The sequence below is a fragment of the Pinus tabuliformis genome, chromosome 2_2 (assembly GCF_031772625.1).
Source record: "Pinus tabuliformis cultivar Carrire ecotype Pingquan chromosome 2_2, CPIR1, whole genome shotgun sequence".
NCBI classification, from domain to species: domain Eukaryota; kingdom Viridiplantae; phylum Streptophyta; class Pinopsida; order Pinales; family Pinaceae; genus Pinus; species Pinus tabuliformis.
The window spans coordinates 189,354,849-189,361,602 of NC_142300.1; the positions used below are offsets into that span (position 1 = coordinate 189,354,849).

General features: G+C 35.8%; 2 pseudogenes across 1 annotated transcript; both read left to right on the forward strand.

The window, feature by feature from the left end:
* Nucleotides 1–1,768: 1,768 nt before the first annotated feature.
* LOC149192030 (pentatricopeptide repeat-containing protein At2g13600 pseudogene) lies at nt 1,769–4,614 on the forward strand (annotated as a pseudogene). Its single transcript, XR_016254305.1, has 2 exons — nt 1,769–2,156; nt 2,303–4,614. The product of XR_016254305.1 is annotated as a pentatricopeptide repeat-containing protein At2g13600 pseudogene (transcript).
* On the forward strand, nt 3,578–4,567 carry LOC149192031 (pentatricopeptide repeat-containing protein At3g49170, chloroplastic pseudogene; annotated as a pseudogene).
* Nucleotides 4,615–6,754: the final 2,140 nt, after the last annotated feature.

The window sequence follows — 6,754 nt, forward strand, 5'->3', positions numbered from 1 at the left end:
TAACCATATTTAAATTTAATTAATAAACACATAAACTTACAATATAACAATATGTTTAACCATAGATATTCATGTTCCCTTTGCCATAAATATTATTAATTTGTAAATAGAGTTTATTATAATACCATGGACCAATACCATGACTCATCAATACAACCTGCCTAAAAACCATCTTTCATTTCACACTCAAAGTATTTTATAAATATCTTATTTGAATTTAATTTTATATTTTTTTATTAAATAATAAAAAATATTATAACTACTTTCGAGATATATCTACATCTCTATCACATGAGAATATTTAAAATATAAATAGTAGTTATAAATTAAAATCCATTTCACCATATAAATTAAAATAATAATTTTGTAGACATATTTAAATTTCATTAATAAGCACAAAAAAATTAATATTTACAATATAACAATATTTATAACCATGGATATTCACCACCACTTTACCATGGATGTTATTAACCATACCATACCATGGGCCAATACAATGACTCATCAATACCACATGCCTAAAAACCATCCATCATTTCACAATCAAAATAATACTTACCATTAACAAGGCTTTTAACGATGGATACTCACCCCATTTTACCATGGATATTATGAACCATACCATACCATGGGCCAATACCATGGCTCATCGATACCACATTTTCAAAATTCATCTCTCATTTCACAATCAGAATATTTTATAACTAGTACAACCACATTAAAAATATTACTGTGGTTGATATAGCTGAAGGCTTCATAAGTATAACAAAAAAAAACACTATTGCAACATGAAGAATCTCTTACTAATGCACACATTTACCTGATTAACCATGTATAATAAAGTTATGGGTGAACTTTAACTTAATAAAAAAATTATAAATGAATGTCATAAATAATAATGATGAACTCGAACTTATTAGAATTGGAATAATTTCAAATACCTAGGAAATTGGTGGGTGGGGAGCCACTTGACACGAATTTAATTTTTTAAATTTATTAAAAATAAATTGGTAGGCGGAGCCACCTGGCACAAATATAATTTTTAAAATTTATTAAAAGTCAGTGCAATCTAACAAACTCTTTAATACACTATAGCCATTGATAAACATTAAGGCTAAGCATATGTTGAGCATATTCCCTTTAGAATCAATATAGACACTCAATTAAAAAAATAAAAATAAAAAGTCAACAAACCCTCATCTACCTTGGGCAAATACTTTTTATTTTTATTTTTTTTAATTACATTTTTGGACCCTCATCCACCTTGAAATAAGAATATTTAATTTTATTACATTTCCCATAATGAGAGAGTTATTATCATATCCATATCCAATTATATTATGTTACCTAAATATTTTGATTTAGTCAAATTACGTAAAAAAAAAAAAAAAAATATTAATTAAAACATTTTAACTCTAATTAAAAAATTAAAATTAAAATAATATAAAATAAAATTAAAATAATAATTAAAACAACCGATTTCATATTAACTTATAATTAAAAACAATCAAATTTATCCACTGATTATCTTAGACCCCATTAAGATTAACTTAGAGGGATAAAGATGTTCTGCGCATGTTTATGTAAGATTAACTTAGACAGATAAATATGTTCTGCTCATGTTTATGTTTATGATAGAAGCCATCATAGCTTCAAACGTGACGCTTGGTTGAGTAAATGGTCTTGTGGCGAGATGATGGGTTAAGTTAACCCTGTTAGTCAAATGAATAACAAAGTTCAGTTCATTTCCCCATAAATACGAGATTCTGTCCATATAAGGAGAGTTGGTTCAAATTCAGAACTCTGTCAAAGTCCAGAAACATATGGATTTGGAATTAGTTTACACAAATATGTTGTAGACTACTCCTTTTTGTTTTTCTATGTCACAAACGCACTCTAAACACAAGCATGGACTCTACAAAAGCGGGCACAACACAGTTGAATATCAGCTTTTGAGTTGTAGTAGTAGAAATTCAATTCAAGCGATAAACAAGAACAAAGAATCTGTGACGAAGAAGATGACAATGCCTGTACTCGATCAGGAGCAAAAGGCAGACGTGAATACGAAACAAATCTATTTGGATGATACTGATAACTACGCTTCTCTCCTTCAAGGCTGTGCCCAAACCAAAACCCTCCTAAGGGGTTAGCAGGTACGAGGCCATTTTCACCAACCTAGCATCTCTCTCTTTGCAAAATATGAAAATGTGGAGTATGCAGGCAAATTGTTTTGAAAAATCGTTCACCGAGTTTTTTGATTGAAAGATGATGAGCTATCAGGCAATGCAAATGCAAACAGGTACATACCAATTTGATTAAATATGAAGGCAAGCTTGGCGTTTTTATGGGGAACTACCTTGTCAGTATGTACAATAGATGTCAAGATATAAAGAGTGAACGCAAAGTGTTTGACAGAATGCCTCAACCAGTTCTGGTGTCCTGGAATTTGATTATTGCAGTATGTGTTAAAAATGGTCGCAATGAGGAGGCGTTAGAATTATATGAGCGAATGTGGGAGCTTGCTGTGAAACCCAACCAATACACCTTCGGAAGTGTCCTCAAGGCGTGCACTATTCTTGTGGCTCTGGATCGGGGTTTGGAGATTCATAAGCACATCATTGAAGCTGGATTTGAGTTGCATGTCTGTGTTGGGACTACGCTCATTGAATTCTATGCCAAGTGTGGTAGACTTGAAGATGCCAGCATACTTTTCAAGAAAATGACTCAGAGGAATGTGGTGACATGGAATACAATGATCTCAATTTATGATCAGAATGGACAAGGCGAGGAAGCCCTAGAATTGTTTTGCAATATGAGACTTGCGGGTTTAAAACCTGACAGGTTCACCTTTGCCACTATTCTCACCTGTTGTGCCAGTCTTGCCCTTCCTAAACATACTCAAATTGTTCATGCTAATATCATCAAGACAGGAGCTGAGGATATTTTCGTGGGAAGTGCCCTTGTAGATGCTTATGCAAAATCCCATAATGTAGAGGATGCATGGAAAGTGTTTGATAGTTTGTCTGACAAAAATGTTGTTTCTTGGGGTGCTATTATTACAGGATACACCCAAAATGGGCTTGAGGGAGAGGCCCTCAAGTTGTTTTGTAAAATGAAAAGGTCAGGTATCAAACCAGACCAGTTCATCTTTACCAGCATGCTAAGTGCATGTGCCAGCATGGTAGCCCTGAAACATGGGGATGCAATTCATTGTCTAATTATTAAAACTGGTTTTGAATTGGATATGTTTGTTGGCAGTGCTCTTATTGACATGTATGCTAAGTGCAAAAGCACAGTTAATGCACAACTGGTGTTTGACAAGTCTTCTATCCGGAATAATGTCATGTGGAGTGCTATGGTTACGGGGTATGCCCATATTGGACATGGGGAAGAGGCCCTCGAATTATTCTCCCAAATGCAGTTGACAGGTCCAGAACCAGACTAGTTCACGTTCAGCAGTTTGCTTAGAGCATGTATAAGCCTAACGACTCTGGAAAATGGCAAGCAGATTCATGCGTATATCATCAAAACTGGATTTGAGTCATGGTTATTCGTGGGGACTAACCTTGTTGACATGTATGCCAAGTGTGGGAGTTTGTTGGATTCAAAGGATGTGTTTTATAGAATGCCTGAACGGAATGCAATCTCACTGACTGCAATGATTGGAGGGTATGCTCAGCATGGTCATGCCAAGGAGGCTCTTAAACTCTTTGAGCAGATGCAGTGGGAAGGCATAAAGCCAAACCAAGTTACCTTCCTCTGTGTTCTCTTTGCATGTAGCAATATGGGCCTAGTGGATGAAGGTCTTAGCTATTTTGATTCCATGACTCAAGTTCATGGTATCTTGCCAAAGATGGAGCACTATGCATGCATGGTTGACCTCGTTGGACATTCTGGCCACCTGGATGCAGCTAAGAGGTTTATTACTGATATGCCCTTTCCCCCTGATGCTTCTGTGCGGCAATCCTTGCTTGGTGCATGTAGAATCTATGGGAATATAAAGCTGGGAGAATGGGCTACACAATGTATCCTTGAATTGAATCCACAGTACCCCGCAACATATGTCCTCCTGTCAAACATATATGCTGCAGCTGGCAGGTGGGATGATGTGGAAAAAGTAAGGCAGATGATGAGAGATAGAGGGATAGTTAAGGAGCCAGGGTGCAGTTGGATTCAGGTCAAAGACAGAGTACACACATTCTTTGTGAGAGACAAGTCTCACCCACGTAAAAAGGAGATATATGCAAAGCTAGAGGAATTGATCGAGCTTATTAAAAGTGCAGGGTATGTACTTGACACAGATTTTGTATTGCATGATGTTGAAGTGGAGCAAAAAGAAAATTTTCTCTTCTATCACAGTGAGAAGCTTACCATTGCTTTTGGGCTTATCAGTACCTCGCCAGGGACATCTATTCGAATTGTCAAAAATCTCCGTGTCTGTGGTGATTGCCATAATGCGGCAAAGTTCATTTCTAAGATTGAGCAGCGAGAGCTTATTGTGAGGGATGCCAGCCGGTTTCATCATTTTAAGGATGGGATGTGTTCTTGTGCGGATTACTGGTAACCTCAAGTGAAACATGCAAAGCAAACTGTGTGGTAAAATGGGTAGCAGATTCAACTAGCTGCGATAATATTGATGCTGATGAGATTATTTATGCCAAGATATTGCTCATCCTAAGATCTTTTGATGTGCATCTTGGGATAATATTCTGTTGGGGAAACACGTGTTCCAACTTACATTTTCATGATTAATTGTTTATTTGTAATTCCATTTATTGACCCAATAAATGTATTCTTCATTCTAGCTTTTACAAATAATTTTGCCTGTAAACATTGCTTCTCTTTCAGAATTTTTGTATTCTAAATTTATAACTAAGGGCCTTTTTGTGCATGTGAATAAATTGAGGCAAGCAGCAAACTGTACTTTGTCTTCATCGAGCATTCAACTAGTACTTGGTATGAAGAAGTCAAGCAGGTTTGACCAAGTCTTGTGAAATTCACCCTTCTTGAACTAGCTTTCAAAGTATAGTGGTTAAATTTCACTGGGATTTACTTTTTCTTTCTTTATTTAGCCATCATACATCAACAATTTTTATTTGGTTGGTATTTACTCTTTTTTTCCCCTTATTTAGCTATCATATACCAACAATTTTAAAATTTGCACATCATTATTGATGTCTACTTAATTGTTAAAATCATCAAATTAATGTGCACTTGTCTTCATGGAGCATTCAACTAGCACTTGTTATGAGGAAGTCAAGAAGGTTTGATCAAGTCTTGCTAATTACACCCTTCTTAAAATAACTTTCAAGGTAGTGTGGTTAAATTTGACTGGTACTTACTTAGGACTACATCTTGTTTTCAACATGGAACTATTTAAGCCCCACTGATGATGAAAGTAAATTAATGCACATACACCTAGAGATCCACAGGACATACAACCAGGTTCTATGACTCCAGTGACTAATAGTCGAATCATGGGAGCTCATAGAAGACAGACCAAGTAGTAGGAGACATTGTTATACAAATTTATGTAGGTAGAGCAGCTGCAATATAAAACCTAAATGCTTAATATTAGATTAATCACAGATTCACAACATAAGTTTCCAAACTTGTATAAATAAGTGATGGAGAACCTAAACTCTTGCCCCATGGATGAATGGTCCAGGAGGATCTAGGAAGGTGAAACAGTTTTAGACATGCTAGGATTTCATCCAACCGCATAAGTTCAAAAACGTCGCAGCAGGAGGACATGACCTTTTCAATGAGCACTATATTGGCTCAATTAGCCCTCTTACATAGAATATATAAAGGTTTTCAGTGTTTTTGATATAAATATAAAAGACGTCGATATCGGTGACCTACCAACACAATTAGTTGACAAGCCCCAATCACATCTTATAAGCAATGGATAATGCCAATTTGTGGATGTAATTGGTAAATGCTTAGTGTTAGTTTTTGGTAGTGTTGTTGCACAAAAGGTCTAGGCACCGCGACAACGACTCAGATCGGGCGTTGTCACTCTGATCCCCAATCTCTCTGTTTAAGTTGTCTCCCAACAACAGACTAAGGGGGTAGACCCTATGGAAATGGAATGAAGGAGAACTAGTTGAGAACCAACCAATTCGGGAGACACAGTCAAGTGACCAAGTACTTGCTTTAGATTTAGCAAGACTTGTAGGATTCAATCAAATTTAGACGATTGATACCAGTGCCTCATGGAGTCAGCTATCTTGCTAGGAGATTTAGGACCAAGTAATTGATGAGCAACCACTGTTTGGATGAATGTAGCTCCTAAAACTAATGGGAGATGCAAGAATCTTAGTTACTTTTAGTTAAATCCCTATCTAAATTTTAACCCTTCGATCATTTCTATATTCAATTTAATTTCATAGTAAGTGGTAGAGAGAAGATAAGGTGAAGCACATTAAGGTGTGATTAACACAAATGTGTGATTAACGATACTTCTCTTGAAAATCTAACATACCCAGTGCCTCCGGCGCTACAGAGAGTTGTGGCTTTGACGACTACAATGTCACCTTTTTAAGTACTATTAAAATCAGACTTCTCAAGCAAAGATGGATGGGTACCTATCTTTCTATCGACCAAGCTTATGCTTAGAAGTAAATTTTAATTATGCAAGGCTAACTTAATATGCAAATGCACGAGACGATTAGAAGATGAAGCTAGATTGAAGGATTTAAAATGCTCATGATTTATTTCTAAGTTATATGTCAAAGCCCTTAATCGG